Below are 23,539 nucleotides of genomic sequence, written 5' to 3'. Positions count from 1 at the left end.
GGCAGCTAGATAAGTATCAGCCAGCCAGCCAGCCAAGATCAGCCCACAATAAACCCGTAGTAGTATATCAAGACTGGAAATGTAGTTTAAAGCTTGGACTTTAATTTTCAAATTTTACAGCAAGGGTAGATATTTTCATTGGTGGGCTCATAATTCTCCAGTGTCTTTTCATTTTTCCCCACATTAAAATAAGGAATATTTTCATCTTACAAATGGGGCAAAAGGGTAAGAAAGCACTGTGCATTTTCTTGAATCAAAATTCATAGTATGTGGCAGTAATCAAATAAATGGGATGATAAAATCTTCAAGGACACAGAATTCATTTTTCTGTCAAGTTCAGTGAAGTTCACCTGGCCCAGATTCATACAGCTATTTACCTTCAGATTTCAGATATCTGAGTAACCTTTCAGTGAGGAAATATCATTAGTTTTTATATATACATTTTTTCAAATGCATTCATCAAGAAAAATAAGCATTTGAGCATCTTTCTTTTTCCCTTAGAAGTATTTTAGATTAAGTCTCAAAAGGAAAAAGGAGTATTTAAAATTATCTGCTTCATCAGAATATGACCTTCAGCAAGAAGCTGTCAACAAGCTAGTGAGGTAGTCAGAATTATTAACTGGACCCCAGAGAACTCAACTGTAGGCAGTTTTGTGAGGTTTGAGAGTTACAGTACACAAATCAGACAGTGAAACCTTTAACTTTGCTAATGATAACCATCACTCTAGATTTCTAATCTTCGGGATAGTAGTTCAGCTGATTCATCTTTGTTCTGTGACAAAGGCATAGATTCCAGTGATCCATTACTTTACATTCCCATTAGCAGAATATTCATTCACTTTAGGGGCTTGTGTAACAGAAATCCACAGTGAGAGTAAAACACTTTGGATTGTGCCAGGTCTTTTCTGTAAGCAATTTAATTATTTTGACTTCAGATAATACTAAAATTAAGGAACTCTTCCATGCCTGTTATTCTCAGCTAAGGCCTGAGGCAACAGATAAAAACCACAACACAAAGTACAAAGGCTGAGGAGTCACACAGTAATGTAGACTATACATATCATACATGGCATTCCGAGGTCATGATTTAAAAAGCAGAAAATGATTGTCTCACTAGCACACAACAGTGACTATCCACTCAGCAGTAGTCTTCCTCAGTGTTAGTCATTAATATGCTTTCTCAAGAGATTGTTTTCCAGACAGGACTATGGACTTTGCAGACACTATTTTTCATTTCCTTTTTCACCACGATATATTGGAAGGATCTGGACTGACCAAACTTGGTACCTGCATTTTGTAGTTCTGCACTGTCTCTATTAGTCTGTTTGATAATAATGGTGAACTTTTAGAGGGAATGGTGTTTCTGACTCAGTGAAATCATCCAATCATCTAGACTATCTATATAGTCAATAGAGAAAGTAGACACTTTGTAATATGCTTACATTCTGAAACTCTTTACTTGCTATTTGTAAGAAAGATGGAGTTTGTTAGTTCCGGTTACTTGATTAATCCTGTTCAGTTCAAAGACCTAGTTTAGACCAGATGCAACCCTTTGCTCTTACTAACTTAGGGACCTTAATTAAACTGTTAAACTTAGGTAAAATGAATCCAGACCTTCAGGACACATATACATGCACACACACACAGAGACACATGGTTCTTTTACCATAAAGAGCTATATTAACCCTCCAAGAATAATGAATTTTTAATGTTAGCATTGTTATAAAACATTCTTCCTGTCTAGACTCCAGACACAATAAACAGAAGCAATCCCTCCTACACCCAAACACTCTGATAGAAAAGGCCAATTTTTCTGTCTACACGATTTCCATCAAGCAGCTACTCAAATTAAGATGAGATATAGGGACTCAAAATGATGGAAAATCTATCTCTGTGAATGGCAGAAATAATAATTCAGAAAATATTGTTATCAAGCGTCACGTTACTGCTTTTTCTGCCAGCAGCTGAAGTACTTGTTAAAGAGTTCATAGCAGTATGAATGCCTAGGTATATTTTAGCAAGTCCTATTTCAGTTTGAACTCCCTTGAGAGTATTATATGCTGCAATGATGTTGTTCCCCTCTCTCCTTCCTTCATCAAATCTAATTTTAGTAAAATGTACTTTTTCACTTTCAAAAGAGTTAGACTGTATTAGTAAAGTTGCTATTGTTCCTAGTATCAATACCCCAAAATTTTACAAGGGAAGAAAGAGAGAATCCTTCCAGTAAAACTCAAAATTTATCACAAACACATCACAGCTTTGTGGGTTTGTTGCATTCCAAGTAATGAGGAGCAATAAATTCACCCTAAATTAAAAAAAAAATAGGAAATGCCACATATTTTTTTATTTTATGGAAGTATTTATTGACACTCTACTTCCTACTTGGAAGCATTATCAAAGTTGTTATAAACAAAAAAAACACAGTCTGCAGTGAGCAACGGTTTTTTCACAAATTTTGAGGACAGATGATTCAGTTCTGGATCTGAGATGTTAATTTTAACTGCGTAATAATGTGAATAATTGTTGAGGCATTCTTGGAGTCTCTCCTCTAGTGTTGATCTCTCATTGCCTGCTTGAGTTGTTTTCGCCATAATCATTTATCGTGATGTTGTGGAAAGTGCTGTATATGTATCATTTAATTGCATGTCCCATTACCTAAAAAAGAATCAGCGTGTGATCTTGAGGTAGCATAAATAAATTCTAATCCATTAGCTTTAATAAAGCTGTAAGCTTCCACTCTGTACCATGAAGATACCTACCCTTGACATTCAATAACCATTGAATTTGGCAATATATTGCACAAAATTATAAGGTTATAAACACACCTGTAAAAGAGGAAAATATTTCAATAATTAAACAATTAAATACTTAGATAATTGAATAATGATTTGATCCGAACCTATTATAGCTAAGACAATCTCCTCACTGAAGAAGAATTTCCCAGATTAGGAAGTTCACATCTGTTAATCTCTGAAGGCTGAAAATACTGTGCCAACAGTTTTTTCCTTATAAATCAGGAATATTTAATCCGAATAAACTCTGCTGAGCTTCTTAGCATCTTCATACTGAAAAATTCATAAAACTGCAGAGAAAATATTAGATGCAAACCATCCCTCCAATTAAAATATTGATAGTAACAATTATGAAAGTTTGGGAAATAGTTATATGATATTTATGTTTAGTATTTTCAACTGTCTAGTTAGGTTTCCTGTGTTTATGTATCTCCTCAAATATTCTGAAGCTGACTTAAAAGTAAATTATGTGGTATGTTTCCCATTTCATATTTCTTTAATAGACAAGGTTTAAGTACAGAAAAGTGGATATTATTGGGCAGTTCATTTTCTGATAAGAAATTTTAATAATTTAGGTGATTTGTGTGGAATCACACTAGAAAATTACTGAGGTTTTCAAATCAAAGTAAAAGAAAACACATTCATTTTTATCTGACAGTTTTGAAGTTGTATTTAGTAATCTATATTTTGTTAAGATGTATTTTTTCTGGACTGTACTGAGGTTTGGATTCTTATACATATCTCATATGTTTTAAGAAAAAAGAGTTTTCTTGTATTCGGGTACATGCATTCATGTCAGAGTCTGTAAACATAGTAATCTAATCTTAGTTCCAGAAGTTTCTTACAAGGTATCTTAAAAGCTGAGAAAATTCTTTAACTCTGCAACATGAAAGTTCCTTATTAAATGCAGAATCTCAGGAATCTTACCATTTATTCAGAATTTACCATATATGTGGGTAGGTTAGAGCATATATTACTGTTCTTAAGATCATTAACTTTCAGATAGCAACAGATTATTAACATAATTTTTCACACCAGATGTTACCTCAAAATTTGAAATAGTGAACATAAGTTTCTAGAAAAATTTTCTCATTTCTTTTAGTTACAGTCACTTTCAGAAAAGAAATTATCCATCCCAAGGCAGTTTTTGATCAATCACATTAGCATGTAGAAATTAGATGAAGGTAAACTCAGTTTAATTCTGTGGTCTGAAATCTATGTTATGTACTGAATGCATATAGGAAAAGCAATGTCATATATGTTTGGCCCAGTTTTATCCAACCTTTTTTTTAACAAACTGAAGCACAGGCTTTTGCAATGACCTGGCAAAGAAGTAGAGAAAGAGAGGGAAATAAAAAGGTCCTGAAATTTTAGTAATGTTTTTTCTTACTTGTAATGCATCTGATCAGTATGGAAGGGTTTTCTATCATTAGTTAGATTTTTGAAATGACTGGAATTTTCCTAGGCTCACTTTTCTTCTTATGGTTCACTCAATCTTGAATTGTATTATATAAAATATTGCCATATCTCAAATTATAATTACTTGAGAATATAATGGTCTTCTGCTACCCAACCTCACCATGAACAGTAAAGAGCCATGCTTCAAGTTTTACATAGCAGAAGACAAAAGGAGAAAAAAAACTGTTTCTAATGCATAAGCTAATAGTTTGATATAAAGGTTAAGCACTTGTAATTGCATGAGTTTATTGAGTAGATTTAAAGTTTTTCAAGGTGAAATATTCAAACAAATGCTCAGAATAAAATAATATATAAACAGAGTCTAATCTGTTTCTAATTCCCACAGAAAAATATTTGGTGGTTATATTGTTGCATATATTGTAGGTCTTGTGTGACTTGAGGTGTCTTTTTTTACTGTTTCTTAATTTAAACTTTTAGGCAGCATGCTCTACATCATCTTGAAAATACATTAAAAATGTACAAAGTGTGCTTGGTTTAGTTTCCTGTTGTTTCAATAATCTTTATGGGTAGCAAAGAAATCTGATTCTTTTTTTTTTTTGCACTTGTGCTTTCAGCTCTCCTTCCCACAAGTCACTGGGACATATGATTTTTCTGTCATCTGGACCAGAGTAAACAACCAGGGAAAGAATGAATGTTCTAGCAGTGCCCTCTTTCTTTGTGTACTACTAGATCCTGAAAAACTTGATTAATTTACTGAGTCTGTAGCTTTCAGATCTGGCTCTTGCAATGTTTATCAGTGACTCTGTAATATTAGCCCTGCTATGAGGACCTTTGTGAAAGCAAAACATAGTGGGCATCCATTTCACTCTTTTATCAAAAGCACTATTGATGAAAAGATCCCAAACACTGCAGTGTATTTGGGGTTTGGCCAGCTACACTCCTAGGCATGTTTATATGGCAAGTGAAAGGCTAAATATTATTGCACCAGTGCCAAAGCAGTTTCCTCTCCTTGGCGGCTGCTGACTAAAAGTCATCTTCCTGAGACTGGTAGGGAGGCTTGGTCCTGCTGTGCTATGACATTTCTGGGTACTGTCCTTTTGCAGCTAATATCATTAAGTATTTCCTTCATGTGCTGAGCATGTTGACGGAATAAATCCAACTGAGAAGAAGCACCTGGTATTATAATTTTCCATGCCTCTACTGAAAATGTAAATCAAATTCAACCTCAGCAGTTTACTATTTCCCTTAACGAAAAATGTATGCAGGCCTGTAAGAGAAACATCAAGTCAATGTGTTTTAATAACGTGCTTTTTAATGTTGTGATATTGTGACAGAGGGGAATTCTAAAGATTCATGTGTACCAGTCTGAAACATTATTATTAAATTCTATTCAGTGCATTTTCAAATATGTATGGAGTAGTATATATTTTGTTATTTCTACAGAGTATCTAGCTGCAAAAATACATTAAGAGGATTAAATATTTAGAAAGGTGCCTAGCTTTACAGAGTTGGCTAAATTTATGTTGCAGCATACTGTGCTGTTCATATAGGCTCTGTCTGCATTATTTAGAAATTTTCTATGTCATAATCTTGACTACAATTTCACACACCACCTAATAGTTATCTAAATTCTGACTTCAGGCAACAGGTATCAAGAGCTCCATGTAAAACTCATCTGAAGCAAAGGAAGGTTATTGTCGTACCAAGAAGTCAAGGACAGAGGAATACTTTACTATTGTGTCAGACCTCTGACAGAGCAGCTTGTCAGCTAAACAGCATTTTTCCTGACTTCCAACTGTTTTCATTTGTAAACAGAACAACAAAATATTTGCAATGTAAAATGAGCACTCTCTCATCAAAGTGGAGGTAACAGATCAGAATTTGGAGACAGATAGTCTCCAAATTTATCTTGTTACAATTTCAGTGCAAACATGAGATCCAGACAAGTTCTATGTGTGGCATCAATCGAGTTTTTCTCTATTATGACTTGCTGCATCATTTCTGTGGGACTGAGGAGGACCTAGGTCACTTTCTTTATATCAAGCAGTTGAATATTTCAGGCATTTTAAATAGGACCTGTGACATTTCTGAAAGTAACCTAAACACCAAGTTTCATTCTGTAAATCTGAGATCCTAAAGTCCTTCTCTGCTTCTTAAGAAGTGGTAGTGTACAAAACTTTTTATTGTCTTGGACTAAGAAGTTCTGTCTTTTTTCTTGTCAGAAATAGAACTTGTGTGAGCAGCAGAGCACAGCGAGTGACAAATTGGCAGAAGTTCGTTGTCTGTTTTGGTGAATCCTGAGCTGTGAATGGTGCCACTGAGGAACAGCACATTGTTGTCTATTGCATCAGAAACTGATAGTCTCCTACAGTAGCGTGGGTGGGCAGCCATGGAAGTACATTTCTAAGTAGCAGCATTCAGAGCTGCTGGATCCTAATTGTGAGATGTGTCAGAGCCAGCTAATTCGTGAAGCCTTTAAATTCTCTGAGTCGGTTAGTATTTGTATTGTCAACGGATTTCACATTGCTTCCACAATATGTCTTATATCTGAAAAGAGTACAATAGAATCACTGAGGTTGAAAAAGACCACTGAAATCGAGTCTAACCATTAACCTAACACTGTCAAATCCGAAACTAAACCATGTCAGTAAGTGTCACACTTACATGTCTTTTAAACACCTGCAGGGATGATAACTCAACCAATGGCCTAGGAAGCCTATTTCAATGCTTGACAACCCTTTCAGTGAAGAAATTCTTCCTCAGATCCTATCTAAATCTCCCCTGGAATAGCTTGGAGCCATTTCCTCTTGCTCTATTGCTTGTTACTTGGGAGGAGACACTTACCACTTTGGTATCAGCACTCAACTCAAGCAGCTGTCAGGATTTACCAGATCTGACTCTTCTTTGTCCTAAAGATTCCCTATGCATCTGTCTTTATATCCCTATCTGGACACTTGAAGTCTGACCCTCATTATGGAGGAGACTGACACATTACAAACACCAACCAGATATCCCTCTATTGGCCTGCCTGCAGGGATGACATATCCTGTCTGGAAGTTTGGAAAGTCCTCTGGAAAGTAGCAGGGTGCATATGAATAATTTCTGGCTGTCATTGGAAATGAACCTTAATTCCTTGCTTTTAGGAAGACTGCTTTGATTGCAAAAGTGCTTATTTTTTCAAAATAAGGGACCTAAGGCTGCTTCTCTGGTTTTAAAAAGAGTGAGCCTTGCCCAGTTAGGTGCCTACCCATCTTAGCTTTCAAATGATCCAAGAGCTTAAAGGTTCAAGTCCCGAGTCACTCATCAAAGCTGGTGGGAAATTCCAGAGTTCTGGAACTCACCTGCTCTGAGTGGCTTTCTGTCATCACACACAGATTTTGCGAATTATCTTTCTAAGGAACTTCTCTATCAAATTGGTGGTGAATGAATGTGCCTATTTGTGGTGCTGTGAATTATCCTGCTGGGCTGTATCTAATTCTGACACACTGTGAAACCACTTAAACTCCATCAGTTCATGATGAACCAAAATGAAAGCAGAATCCATTCAGGTCAACAGTGTCACATTGTTATGTATCAGTGCCATATCAAAACTGAAATATAAATTCACAGTATTATGTATGCTCAATATATGCAGAAGGAAGTAAAAGCAAAAATCTCTGGGATGGTAAAGGATTTCCTCCCTTGAAATACAACTCCAGTGGAAACTGTGCTGTGGTCAAAGTCCTTGAAAGATTGGAATTGTCATGTAGCATGCAGGGAAATAACAATGACACAAGGGAGCATTGCATTTCAGTGAAGGAAAAAACACAAGTGGAAAGGTACAGAATTCCAAAACACTAAAAATAACAGTTTTTAGGTTAAGAAACATGTCAAGTTGATATAACACAAACAAATCCTGAAATAAAGTAAAATGATGTTTAATTCAATTAGAATATGATGATATAACTCTTTCACCATGTTTGCATGATAAAAGAAGGTTCTATGATGGTGTTTTTTTCTTTTTTCTTTTTTTTTTTTTAATCAGGGGTTGTTGTACTTTAATTGAAAAGGTTGTTTTTTCACACTCCTTTTGACAACAGTCAGGCTAACTTGCTAACTCCTAGGTTAGCAATGCCAGCTCTTAGGTTTGCACCCTAGTGGGCAGGTGCTATGTTTGAGATCATGATTAAGAGATCATGTATCAACATTTCAAGCATCTCAGGAAGTGGAAACTAAAATTTTTAAAGTTATCTCTACTCCATTTTTCCTTCTAACATGCAAGCTCTCCTGAGTGGTTTTCGTTTGCTCTTTTTTCAGGTCATTTAGTTTCTTATTTTAGCCATTATTCATTAAATATTAAATTTAAAGCATTTGATCAGGGCGCTCAGAGCTGGAAACGAGTCAGATCTAAACATTATATCTTACTGATTTGCTCTGTCATTGTAATTTCTCTAACTGCTAAATGAATTATAGGAGATCACTGTAATGCAGAAAAGACCTTCTCAAACTTATCCATGAAAAAGTGACATAAATCAGTGGGAAAAATATGGCAACAACAAGTTTTTTATCTCCATTCTAAATCAGTAGCATAAAATACACTTAAATTTAAATAATGTACACTGGAATAAGCTTTTTTTGACAGAGTTCAGAATCTCTAAAACACAAAATACTGTGTTCTAGATTGTTTCTCTTTTCATATTTTTTCCACCATTTATGGATACAAGACAAAGCTATGAAAATCTGTACCAAATCTGAAGAAAGCATTCTGAAACCATGTCTTTAAGACAGTGAACTTCCCCTTTTAGGATCCAAACTGCTGCTGGATACTTTATCTGAGAAACTCTCCATTTTCTTGTATCAGATTTTACTATAGCTACCTGTAAGGTATTTTACTATACCTTGACTGTAAGAAAAAATGTGCTGTCTTACCATCTGACTAGAAGCAACTTGAAGGTGACCTCTTGTCTCCAGCTTTCACAATGCGAGGGAAGTAAATGAGTTGCAATACATATTTTCTGTGCAGCTTTAGGAAATAGTAAGGGGTCCTCTTCCAACCAGGATTTCTGATAGACTAGACTGACTAGGGATGCTGAACTGAGACAAAAGGTTTTTGCTGCCCCAACACATCAGAGAGAAGGAGGTTTGGAGGTGGACTAGACAGTGACTTAGGAACATGGACTTTTAGACATCAGGCAACTTAAACTAAACAGTAAAAAAATAATCCCATTGTGCCTCTCCTAAGAGTCAGTACCATAAGATACTCACTGAAAAATGTCCTGCAATGAACCACAGCTATATGAGCTATAAACTTTGTTGCCACTTGTATATATTTTCTAAATTATTTACATTTACTTCTTCTCTCCATATCCTTTCTCTGTATGTCCCAGCTTGAATTATTAAGACTTCCTTGGCTCACAGTTAAATTCACCACTGACATAATTCAAACTGATTTTACTGGCCTTCTCCAAGACAAAATGATCAAAACTCAATGCCTGTATTTAAATTAAAAACATTAATGTATTTTAAAAATGCCATGCATACAAAGAAGTATGTTACATGAGATCTGCCTGTCTTTGCATGATGCAAGAAGCATTAGAAAGCATTAGAATGCTTTTTTGTCTCCAAGTTTTCCACAGCGATGAGTGTGACAGCACTTTTTCTCTCTCACTGTCATCCAGCTAGGCTAAAATAGTCACAGATGTTCACATTAAGGGCATAGCTAAAAAATCATAGCTTTCCAAAGATAGATTCCTTAGCACTTTTTCATTTGACTTTACTCTTTCCATTGATTGATCTGAATTTTAGAAAGAAAGTGAAGTTGTGCATTTTAAACAGAAATAATTTTAGTAGTGTTGATCTAAGACAGGCCATGAGGCTATTTCTATTGAAATTCAAAGCTTCTAAAACCACTAGATTCTAGATTAGCTCACTTGGTCAGAGCATGGCGCTGATAACACCAACATTGTGGGTTCGATCTGTGTACTGCCTGTTGACTTAGGTGTTGGACTGGATGATCATTGTGGGTCCTTTTCAACTCAGAATATTCTGTGAATCTGATACATTCATCCCAATTGCAGTGCAGTGAAATAACTCTGGTCCAGTCTCAGGGTATTTAAAACCCTTACCTTTGGAGTTGTTCAATAGGTTCATGGTTCACCAGACGTTTCAGAAACAGTGTCCATCAATTAAATTTCCCGCAGCAAGCTGCAACAAATCAGTTCCTGCACTAACTAGATATTCCACTAACTAGATATTCCACCACAGTTTTAATGGATAATAAATGCTGAGACTGTTTTTTATTAATAAAACAAGAGAGGTGTACCTGTGATTATTGGTTCTAACTTATAAGCATATGGCACTATCAGAATGTATAGGAAATAAGTTCAGCTGCCTAATATTATCATAGTTACTGTTATTCATCACCTATCAAATGAAAAATACTATCTCTGGCTTTTTCTGCATAAGTATCTGCTGTTGATACACCTCTACTGTGCTATTAAGCAAAAACTCAGAGGAAAGACCCTCAGTGATAATGTATGGAATGAAAGAAAAAGGCTTTCAGGTACCCCAGTACGGAACAAAACATGGAAAGCATTTTAACAGCTTGAGAGCTAAACAAATTGATCCTTATTGCGTTTCCCTGTGCTAATTACCTCTAAGTTGTCTGTGCCTCTGAGTTCCTCCAGAGAAATAATGCCTTTGAAAATCAGTAGACTAACAAACCTTGGGACTAACAGAGCTGGAGTTTTTTTGGACTTCTAGCTTGTTTGATTGCCTTTTTAACTGATTTAAACTAAAACTTTTTTTAATATCTGCCATGCCACTCTTACCTGCTCCAACACAACAATTTGATAGTGAATTGTGAGCAGTAGGAATTAGCAGACTAGCATTGAACAGCTGTTCCTTTTGTGTCCTGTTAAACTATTTTTATCTTAATCCACAAGTTTTACCTTCTTTTTCAATCTCTTCCTCGTCCTACTGGGATGGAGCGAGCTGTGTGTCTGCCCAGTTAAACCAAAACAGTTCTTCATCTTTTCTCACAGCTGAGTTTACTGTCATCATTATTTGCTGAAGGAGGCCATTTTAAGCTGATACTGCAAAATATGAAAGGCAGACAATCTCTATGTCTCAAATCACTGCTATTAATACCACAAATCTCTAGTTCTTAGAGACATTCATAGAACTAGAAAAGACCCTGTTTCTGTGCATCCTTTCAAAAGCTTTGTATTTAAAAAACCCCAAACTTTAGAACAAACTGCTTGAAGAATAATTTCCACAAATAATTCCAGGGAATATTTTTAGTATAATGAGCATGTTTGATGAGATAAGGATTGTGGAGGGAGATTTATTTTAACACAGAAATGTAAAAAAATATATTTATTAACTATGAAATATGATTATTTGATTCTTGGCTTTCCATACTGACTTGTGGTAATTTTATGCCTCAAACAAGCAGTAGTAAGCAGTAACTTATGTCGGAAGACACATTGGCTGAATTACTGATTTAGAGAATTTAAACTCTATATACAAGAGGGCATACTAAAGGTAAGAACCAACACTGCTATGTGCACCTTTGACTGTAAAGAGAAAGTAAATATCTACTTACTTCATGTTTTAGGATGCCTAACAGTAAAGATTTTTGGCTTCTCTCAGCCTGATTCATTGAAGGGGAAAAAGCTAAAAAGGAGAAATCAAGTGAAGTAGAGCCCTTTGCTACCAGTAAGCATTTGTTTTCTTAAAAGCAGTTTCTTGTTTCTGCCTGATCCAAACTGTGTGAGCTATAGTCAAAGAGATACAATCATGAATCATCTCTTTAAAATGGTGGATTATCAAGCTTAAAAACAGAGCATAACAAATCAATGTAAAACATAAAGGCAGCCAAGCTGGCATTATGAAGAATCAGTTCAATTCTATAGAATTTATTAGATCAGGCACAATCCTCAAGCTAAGAATTGAAGCTAAAGCAAAATAGCTATATTACCATGGCCTCGATACTAAGCTAATAAATCCTGTCAAACTTGATTTGGCACCAGAGAAAAACAGCTCAGATATCTTGGCACAATCAGTTCTGGGAAGACTCATTTGTTCAGGCAGACCATCACATGGTTGCTGCAGTTTTCATCTATCCAGTTTCGTGGTACTCTGTCAGATCTCATAACTTCTTCAAGAACCAGATGCATTGGGGAGTGGATTGCAAACTTGTCAGCCTGGCTGTATTGGCACTAGATCAGATCCGTCCCCCTGGGATAAATAAGGTCGATATGGTTTGGGATGATGGGGACCAAATGGTATATATGCAAGCATCAATTTTCTTATAAGCAAAATCTTTACCAGTGAAGGCAAAATGCAAAGGCTTGAAAGCCATCTTTTAGTCACCTTTTCTTGCAAAAAATATACTATTGAATTACTGAGCTGTTATCCTTAATAGAGGATCTGGAAATAAATATGGGTATCAGAACGTCAAAACATAAAACCATAAAAGTTGAAGGGAGCAAAACTTTTAATACATGATCCTACCAAGAATGGTAGGAGAGATTCCAGTCAGATAGGCTACATCCCCTGTGTTTATTTGGGGTATAGAGAAGCCTCTTTGCAACAACTCTGAGCTCCAGTTAAATAAACATACCTGACAGGCCACCTGACCATAGAAAGCCATTGCTGGAGCAGGGAAGAAGTGTGAGGAGGGAGGAGCAGCAGAGAGCTGTTATAAGCTGCCTGCTATTCCCCATTCTTTCTCCCTGGTACTGTCAGGGGCTAGAAGGGAAGGTGGTAGAGAAAATGGAAGTTTTATCAGTTGAGACTGATTAACAGGTGTATGGGTGGGTGTAAGGTGTTTTCATTTTTTCTGTATCTGTTATGCTTGTGACAGTAATTGGCAAATTAATTCCTTGCCTTTATCTCAACCCATGAGATTTTTTGTCTTATTTTCTTCCTCTGTCCTGTTGAGGAGGGGGAGTCAGAGAGAAGCTTTTTTGATGTCAGGCAGCTGGCCAAGGTCAACACACCTCAAGCATATTCATTACTATTTTAGTAATCTCAAGAAAATAATGTAAATGTGTCAGTGTGGGGTATGGCACAAAAGACAGAGAGGAATGCTTAAGCTACAGAGTACTACTGAGTTAAAAGAATGTATACCTTCACATTGATCATTAATTTATTTCAGAAATTATACAATATATATAACTGCCAGAAGAAATGTGTCAGAATCTTTCCACAAGGAAATATGCATACAAAAGAAAGAAGGCGATTGAATTCATGCTGGATCATGCTGAGATCCATGAATTGCATGTGATGATTCAGACATTTCTGTGCTCCTTCTCCTCTTCATTGCTTAGTAAATTTGCCTTTCTGAACACAGCTTCCTTACTGCAACACCGCTTAATGCAACACCACCTTGATTTCTACATATTGGCTGATTTTATGTTAAGGTAATAGATTGTCAATTCTCAACTGAAACACTACTCGGTGAGATTCTGATATATTTTAAGTAATAATAAAAGCAACGTAGGGAATGACACAGTCGATTGCAGAGCTAGCTTAGGCAGTTTAAATTTCCTTGGATGCAAATCATGGTTTCAGGCAGTTAGCCAACACCAGGATAGGCCATATTTTCTGCTGGGATATTTTCTTTATTTCTTTATCGTATATTTCATAGATAACATAGTAATGTGCATAAAGTTTAATTTCATAAAATAGTGTAACACTTTGCTTAACAATTTTAACAACTCCTGTATATTAATTTTTCATTCCCTCTTAAAGTATCACTACATTTTATCAGTTTGTGCATGCATGATAAAAAAATTGTTATTAGTTTTGGTTTTTACACCCTCAGCTACAGAAATTTACAAGAAATTATATAAGACCTTAGATTTCTTGAAGTTCCTAGGAAGATCTGTACAAAAATGGTTTAGAAGAAATGGAACCATTTTGTCTTTACATTGCCCTAAATCTTGTAATTATGTTTGGACTGAAAGGGAATGCCTACAGTAGAAATTTAACCATGCTATGAACACCCTCTGGCCCATAAGGTCAGATAAATGGTGTATCATTAAGCACTTTTTTCCCTTCAAAGGAGGATGGCCAGATCCAAACTGAGAATGATCCCTGACACATGTATTTACCTTGACAATGCAGCAATTGTCTGGGAGACAGTTTGGCACAAACCATGCCAGGGACTAAAGCTATGTTAAAATTTAAACAGTGTCCACAATCACAGGCTGTTACAAGCTCACATTCTGAACCATTTTATTTACTTGTATAGGCATTACCCATGAAACAGCATAAGTCATCCAGTTCCATCTTCCTCAGTCAGAGATAACTTTGTCATTGATACTTATATAAGAAGGATTCATATATCTTCCAAAAAGGCTCCTCAAATCTCCAAAATACTGCAAGACACAGAAATACGCCTCAGATACCTCACAATTAATTTTTTTAAATTTCTGAAGAGAACATGTATGATTCATGTCAGTAAAGAAGTGATTTCAAAGAGGTTGTGAGTGTCAGACCATAAAAGTGTTGGTTCCTTTCCATTGGACATATGGAGGTAGATCATATTACAGCAAGCACAGATGTCTCTCTGGCAGACGTCTGCAGCTTCATTAGATAAATGTCATACTGAACCCTTAATACCATGAACCTAACTTTTGTCTTGTCTTTAATGGAGCTCACCTCTCTTACATCATATAGTCTCTGCTATACAGTTTAAAAGCTTTAACTTAAATTCCAATGTAACATTCTGAAAGCTGAAGTTCCACAATAAAACACTTTACTATCAAAATTATAAATTTCAAGATTGTGTCTAATATTATCATTGTTACCATATCAGTTTTTATTCAAACTAAGATTATATTTGGATAAACAAAATGAGCTCTCTGAGGACAAAAAATGGGTAAACTATTTCCTTTATTCATTAGACCCTAGTTAATAGAATTCTTGGTAAACTCAAGAAAAGTCCTTAAATGTTCAGCTATTTCACTCAATAATATTCCACTCAAAATAGACTTTCTAAAGCTCAGCTTGCCTTCCTGAAACTCAGCACATTATAAACAGGACAAAGAGCAGTTTATTTGCAGGAACTGAGATTTCTCTATATTTATGCAGCCTGTGGTGCAGACCACGGTGTGACAGGCTGTGCCCCTGCAGCCCTTGGAGGTCCATGGTGGAGCAGGGATCCACCTGCAGTCCCTGGAGGACCCCATGGCAGAGCGGGTGGTTGCACTGGAAGGAGGCTGTGACCCTGTGGGAAGGCCATGCATGGAGCACTCTCTTCTTCAAGGATGGCACTCTGTAGAAAGAACACAAGTAAGGCATCCATACTGGAGCAGTTTGTGGAGCTGAAGCCTGTGGGATGAAGTCATGTTGGACAAGTTCATGGAGCATTGTCTCCTGTGGGAGGAGCACCATGCTGGAGCAGGGGAAGAGTGGGAGGAATACTCCCCCTGAGTAAGAAGGAGCAGCAGAGACAATGCATGATGAACTGACTGGAGCCTCCATTCCCCATCCTTCTGCATCACTTGGGGGAAGAAGGTAGAGAAAGTTGGCAGTGAAGTTGAATCCGGGAAGAGCAGAAGGGTGGGGGGAAAGTGTCATAAGATTTGACTTTATTTCTTATTATCCTACTCTGACTTGATTGGCAATGAATTAAATTAATTCTTCCTCAAGTGAAGTCTGTTCTACCTGTGATGGTAATTTGAGAGTGATCTCTCCCTGTCCTTATCTTGACCCACAAGCTGTTTGTCTTAATTTTTTCTCTCTGTCCAGTTGAGAAGGGGGAGTGACAGAGACGCTTTGATGAGCACCTGGCATCCAGCCAGGGTTAACCCACCACATAAGTATATATTGTCATGCAATTGTTTCTCTGTAATAATTTTTTTAACATAAAAAATTATATTTAATCAAATATAAAATAGCGTAAGAACTAAGCTATGAAACTTGTCTACTCAGGAATTTTTTAAAGATGCTAGCATTTTTAAGGAAAATGTGCAATATTTTTTCCTATCTAAATTACACTTTTTTTTTTCCTGTAATTCACTTTATCAGGATTAGAAACTTCTTGAAAGGCAATGGTCTATATTTGAGTGTTCTATGAGAAAAGGAGAAATACTAACTCTATATCTTTGACTACATCTGTTCTGCTCTCTCTGTACAGTCAGTTTAGTAAAGCACTTCAGATGCAAGCTAAAATGAACAGGCCTTAACTGGATAATGGGGACCCTTATCAATCTTACAGTACTGATTTCAGTACTAGGGCTTATACAGAAACAATATATTTCTTTTTCCATTTTCAAAAGGAGCTCTTTCTTCTTGAAACTATAAATTACCTGAAGAATAAACTAAACTTTGCTAAGTATCTAGAAGGATCTAAGTATCTTTAAATGTTAATGTGATGCCAAAAATATCATGGGCATTTTTTATCTTGCATCTTATTTTCCAGTATTTGATATTGTCCACTGAGGTAAACAGAAAATGGAATACATGCAACTTTTCTGGTGAAAAAAAAAAAAAAAAAAAGAAAACAAGGAAGATAGGGTGAAAATTATTGTGTTCATAAAAGTTAAGGCATGAGCCTGTTTTGAGGAGTTTTTCCATGAAAAAATTTTATTGATAATATTGCACTGGGTATGTTACAGCCCCTCTACTTCCTTTCTTGTCAGGGTTATCAGTCACTCTCAATATGAATATCAGCTGTATGGCTTCAAAAGAAATTAGTTGGATTTTCAAACCAGAAACTAATACATGGTTCAAGCTAAGTAATTTTTTTTCCTGCCAAAATGAATCACTAGCTTTTATAGGAGCTTTCCAGATCTCTTTCTCAAAGAAATATTGTTTTGTACTCCACTAATATCAAGACATTATATTACATATATCTAATTCTCTCAATATTTCTGTCACATAAAGCATTTATCAACTTCAGAATTTGAACCTGTATGCAGCACATTTCCCAGAATTATGTCATTCTCTGGTCCACTTTGTGAATTTCTTGAAATACTGTTTTCTTATGAAGGAGTAAAGCACAGTGTACAGTGGAATTTAACAAAAATAACTGTGAAAGTAGAATTAAAAAAAAAGGTGAATTACAAGACAGTAACTCTCTAATAATGGCCTGACTGTACCAAATTAATGACAAAATAATGACTGCAGTGACATTTGTAGGTATATTTATAAAATTATGTCACACAAATGTTTTTTCAGACAAGACATTTTATATCTGTCTGGTGGGATTTTTTCAGTTTGGAGAACAAGTATGAAATATAAAATATTTTCTTTTATGCTTGACATTTTAAACCACTCAGCCTTCATAGTACCTTGTATTTCTTCTGCTCCTATTTGCTTTTCCAGTTTTACTATAGCAGCTTTTAAATTTTTTCTTTGCAAGGAGCGTCTGAGTTTCAATTTATGTCCCATGAATAGCTTGGGGTATGCAAGGTGCCTTTCACTTGGCAGTCAGATGAACAGAATGACCAGTTTCCCCTTCTTCAGGTTTTGCTTGCACTGGAATAATTATCATGAATAATTCAAAGATTATGTTTATTTGTTTATACACGCAATGTGAAATAAGGAGAACTTGAACATGTTGATATTAAGAATCCCAGTAGGAAAATATTCTCCCAATGCTCTCTGTGTAGTCTCCTGGTAATTGAGGGTTCAGCAACCCAAAATGAGAAGAAGATGCCTGTTTCTTCCAGCTGGCAATGGAGGGAGTTTATGACAACTTTCTCATCATGGGCACATTAGGTCTTAACCTAAGTGAGGCTAAACTAAATGAGCGTGTACAGGACATTATCCTCTATCTGACCCTGTTCTTCCCTCAACAGTGGTCTCTTGTCTGAGGTAATAAGTCCTCTACAAGTGGAACTATACATAACAGAACAGGACCTTGAGAGGCTTCTAGGCATTTTTGCATTGTAAAATATTACTCAAAGAGTTAGAAGTTTCTGTGGAAGAAACCATGACTGAAGAAAGAATCATCAAGGGACCTAGGTGCAGAAAGTCAATTGGAATGATGTTTGATTACTAGAATTTTCTGTAAAATTAATTCTAAAATAATCCAATGTTTTAATTTTCATATTCAATCATTATTTTATAGTCTCTCATAACAGCTATGGCAATTATAATAACAGTTACTATTGCTAGTCATAATTTAAACCCTAAGTCTTCAGGCATTTTATTCAGGGCCTATTTCTGATATCCTATCAATGGCAAATGAACATCCTTAAGTCTTTACATTCCAATCACACACTGTTTGTATAAACTTAAATCTCATTTTGTAACATCTTTTATATCAGAAGCATCCCTCAGATGTGTTTAAATTCTCTCACATTCAAATTATGCTCTCCCTTCACTTTTAAATACTTCCCTTTCAATTGTAAAATTTATATAACCCATGTCACTTGGCAAGAGAGAAAAAAAAAGACTGATATGTATTAAGAGGAAATAGGTGATGATGTAGATTTGAAAAGTGTTGCTACTATGCATGCAATTTACATCCACAATTGAGTTTTTCTCAGGAATTGGTTTTGATAAGTTGTGGGCTTGGATTTTGACTTTCCATTTAGAAATATAATACATTTTTATTCATGCAGAGATTTGTTTATTCTGTTAGAAAGAAGTTAATTAATTCTCTCTGGATATGTTGTAGGTTTGCCTCTTACGTTATAGAGTTCCTTTTAAAGTTTGGATTAGGATTCTACCTAGACAAGATCTGAAAATTGTTCCAGCTTTATTGACATACAAGAAAAGAAATAAAAAGTTGAACATAATAATTTAAAACATAGATGACTTTTCAGCAGTACAAGTATTGCAGTATTGGCAAACAAAGGTTAAGAGAAGGTTTGTTGTAAAAATTACCTGTAGAATAAACTGATATTTTCTTAGGATTGATGCCAATACTGTAAATGCTACTAGGAAACGAATGATAAAAATAATTATTTGTATGATTCAGTATTAGAAAACTCCTCTGGAAAAATTAGCTGATTGTGATCTTTTAGGTCATTAATCCCATATAATATGAAGAGTTCCACTATGGCAAAAGTAGAGGTAAAGACAGGATTGGTGAGAATGCCTATTTTGAGGAATGAGGCTTACAGATCATCTGTTTGGATACACATAACAGCTGCCATGTCCAAATCTGTGCAGCAACGAACCCAGGGAGTATATAATTTCCTTTTTCTCCAGACTGAGGCACTGACTTCAACTGGAGCAAAATCCATATCCATATAAGAGAGTCAGAAAGGGCTCTAAGAATTTGCCAGCCTTGCTGCTTTAGTGAGCTCTTTGACACACTCAGCCATGTTATAAATCACACAGCTGAGACTACCTGGAGATTAAACCTTTATTCTGCCAGAATAAAAAATATTAGAAGATGCCTCTAATGGGACGCTATAATTTCATCTGCTCCCTTAGAGCAGAGTCGGGTTACATGTGAAATACAATATTCATAATTTCTTAGGCAATACAGCTTGCAACAGTAGCACAATATATTTATAGCCTGAATTCAGAAATATCAGTAGCTTGGAGATTATTTGTAAACATGCACAGACAAAATTCACTGATTTAGTTTCATGATACTTTCCCCTGAAGTGGGCCCATTTCTCATATTTCTTTCATCTGTAATTTTCTTTAGATTAGCTATTTGTAATTCTGTATTTCAAAGCTTCAGTTTAAAGTTTTACTATGTCTCCATTATTAATTTAATACTGAGTTAATTATAAAGATAATGTAAAAAGGCTCTTTAATTTCCGAAGAGGATTTTCTACTTATTAACTATATATGAAATGAGACTGATGAAATGTAGATTATTTTAAAAAATACTGTGAGCTATGCAGCTCACAGTAAAGTGGAGTGTGGAAACACAAGCTTAATTAAACTTGAAGAAAACCCCTAAAATTAACTGGAATTAGTAGTGAATCTTTTTTGTAATGGAACTGCTTGCCTGTCACCTGAGTGAATGTGCACATCTATTTTAAACCTGATTGATTTGATTTGATGAATGAATTTGATTGATGAAATTTTGTGAGACGTCTGAGAAGCTGACAGCAGTTTCTTGGAAAACAAGAGCTTCCTTCAACAGTTTACTCTACTAAGTATGAACAGCAATTATGTGTCTCAAACTGCATTATCCTGAAGAGTTTTCTACATGTAATTCAGTGGGTGAATCTTAGTGTTTTACTAATGTCATATGTGTTTTTGTAGTGGGTTGATGCTGGCTGGAGGCCAGGCACTCACCAAAGCTCTTCTATCACTTCCTCCACAGATGGACAGGGGAACAAAACGTTCATGAATTAAGGACCCTGACAGATCCCAGATCCCTCACCAACTACTGTCACAGGTAAAACAGGCTACAATTAGAATTAGACATATTTTAATTGAACTTATTGCTAACAAAATCAAAGCATGATAATGAGAAGTAAAATAAACCTTAATAAAACCTTCCCCTCACCTCTCCCTCCTTCCTAGCTCTACCTTCTCCCCCAGTGGTTCAGTGAAACAGGGAATGGGGGTTATGGTCAGTTCATCACATGTTGATTCTCCCTCTGCTTAGGGAGAGGAGTTGTTGCCCTGCTCCACTTTGGGGTCCCATGAGAGACAGTTCTCCATGAACTTCTCCAACACGAGTCCATCCCACAAGTGACAGTTCTCCATGAACTGCTCCAGTGTGGATCCCTCTGCATGCAGTGCAGTCCTTCAGGCACAGCCTGCTCCAATATGGGTCCCCTATGGGGTCTCAAATTCCACCAGGAAAACTCCTCCAGAAGTATGGGCTCCTCTCCCCATGGGTCTGCAAGTACCTGCCAGGACCCTGTTCCAGCACAGGCCTCCCACAGCATCACAGCCTCCTCTCAGGCATCCGCCTGCTTCAGCATGGGTCCTCTCCATGGGCTGTGGATGGATCTCTGCATCCCCATGCCATGGGTTGCAGGGGCACAGCTGCTTCACCATGATCTGCACCATGGCCTGCACAGAAATCTCAGCTCCAGCACCTGGGGCAGCTCCTCCCCCTCCTTCTCCACTGACCTTAGCATCTGCAGAGTTGTTCCTCTCACATATTCTCACCCCACTTTTCTCTGACCACCATCGCATCTGCACAATATCTTTATTTTTCCTTCTTAAATATGTTGTCATGGAGGTGTTGCCACTATTTCTAATCGACCCAGCTTTGACCAGCATCACAGCTGTCTCTGGAGCAGCCAGGAATTGGCTCTGCCAGATATGGAGGAAGCAGCTTCTCACAGAAGCCACCGCTGTAGGCCCACCAATCCCAAAGCCTCACCATGCAAACCCAATATAGTTTTCAAGCCCCTGATAATTAAATCCCAGAAGTTAAACTTAGTAGGGTTCTAGAAACAGTGTGCTTATGGAAAATTGTTTTCCAAGAGATTTAATACCTAAAGTGTGTATTTGGAAACAGTGACTGCTAGCAATTGCAGTCCATAATTCACAACTCAATAATACATACACACACACACACACACACACACACATACACACACACCTTCCTAATGAGTCATTGATGACAGAAGTATCATACCTGCTGCCTATGCATAGTTTGAGTGTTTATTTGATGTTCCATTTTGAAGAAACATCTAACTTTGGATTCAAATGTTCTTCACTATGGCCCAGGATTTCAGCTCATCATCAGTGCTGTGGTTTTTTTAATTGTGAAGAAGAGCAAGAACTTATTATCCAGTTCCTGATTTGTATATATTTGAGATTAGCAGAGGACAAAAATTAATTTTGTCATTTTCATAGAATCTCATTTCAGTTTGAATCGAATGCAAAGACTCTTGAAATATGTTTGTTTCATGCTAAGAACAAATCTTATTTCCTCTCTTCTCTTGCTACTAAAGCAATTAAATGCAGATTTAAAAAGATGGCATTATAGATATCTATGGGAGTGAACCAGAGTCAGATCTTGAAAACAAAATTCTGATACTTAGTCTGCCACAGAGAACATTATTTGTACAAGGAGGCCTTGAGGGCCTCAAGGACTCAGAGGGATGACTTGTGATGTATAGACCTATTCATCGCACTATATCATCTTTCCAATAAAATGGAGACATGTTTTATGTTTATCTGCTAATTATGACAGAACTGGCATTTTATGTTTTGCTATCAGAACCAGCTCATCAAAACACTGTACATTTTACATGATTCAGAAATATACTTTGTTTTCCTTTCCTCCACTCCTTCTCTTAATTCATAAGCATTGCTAGTTTTGCTTGCTTTCAAAGTTCCTTGTTATTCAGCAGCAAACAAAATCTTAAAAGCTGATATCCAGGAACATTAATTTTTTAAAAAACTGTTGTTATTTTTTCAGTGACATTTTACTTTGTCTCAATAAATTGCTAAGATTTCAAAAACTGTTTAAGTTCTTGTCTCTGAAATAAAGTTTCCAAAAAATTTTCATGTTATTGTTTTCTTGTTATTTTTTTCTTTTAAAATTGCATATAATCTTGTGCATTTTTTTCAGGGGAAATCTAAGACTTCTATTTATTTAGGCTAAAAATCACTGCTCTTTTCCAACAGAACCACACTTCACAAAGTAAACAGTGACTTCTATATAGTGGTGATATTTTTTTTAACCCTGTTTTGATTTGATAAAAACACAGTGCAAATTCTTAGTTGCTATAAGGAAAAGAATTTTATCATTAGAAATTATCTAAGTAGTGTAGTACAAGTTATCACCATAGTCATCTGTTGTACAAGTTATCACAATAGTCATTCTTATCTGTTGTGAGAAAGTAGGTTGATTATTAAGAACACTCTAAGTGGTGTAGTACAAGTTATCATGGTTATAACCCCAATTAAATTTATGGCAGAACTGAGTCAATTAAAAATCTATTTTTACTGTACATTTGTACAGATGAGATGCAGAATTTGGTAACATTAACCATTGCCCTAGAGTGACTTAGGAAATTTGAAAACTTTGGTATGTTATAGCAGATGCAAAAATGACTGTTGTACTTTTGTTCTTCCCTACAAAACTTTTTCACACTTGCATTTTCAAGGACATTCTTCAGGTCTCACCTGTACTTATATATATTCTTTTAATTCCAAAATTTCAGACAAGATAAAGAAGGACAAGGAAAAGGGGAAAAAAAACACTAAACAACAGAACAGTAACATAAATGCTCTAAAGGATACAGTATTCATGTTACTAAAAAATGGCAAACTTTAGAACACTTTTTTTTCCTTTCTCATAGAGCTGTGAATAAATAATGAAATTTATCAGTGATGTGACCCTCATTGACGAAAGTTTCCCAGTGTTCTTAGCAAAAACTAGCTGTATATTGGAGGTCATACAGTAAAAATACAAGCAGTTGGCAGTATTTGCTGGCACATAGAGA

The 23,539-nt window shown here is 36.0% G+C and overlaps 1 long non-coding RNA gene across 1 annotated transcript in view; it reads right to left on the bottom strand.

Moving 5' to 3' along the window:
• The window catches only part of LOC108449037, a 113,900-nt gene that overhangs the window by 8,655 nt on the left and 81,706 nt on the right, over positions 1-23,539 (bottom strand). The gene's annotated exons all lie outside the window — the stretch shown is intronic.

The sequence above is a fragment of the Corvus brachyrhynchos genome, unplaced genomic scaffold (assembly GCF_000691975.1).
Source record: "Corvus brachyrhynchos isolate BGI_N302 unplaced genomic scaffold, ASM69197v1 scaffold29, whole genome shotgun sequence".
Lineage (NCBI taxonomy): Eukaryota > Metazoa > Chordata > Aves > Passeriformes > Corvidae > Corvus > Corvus brachyrhynchos.
Note: the sequence above shows the minus strand (reverse complement) of the source record. Positions and strands in the feature narration are given on the sequence as shown.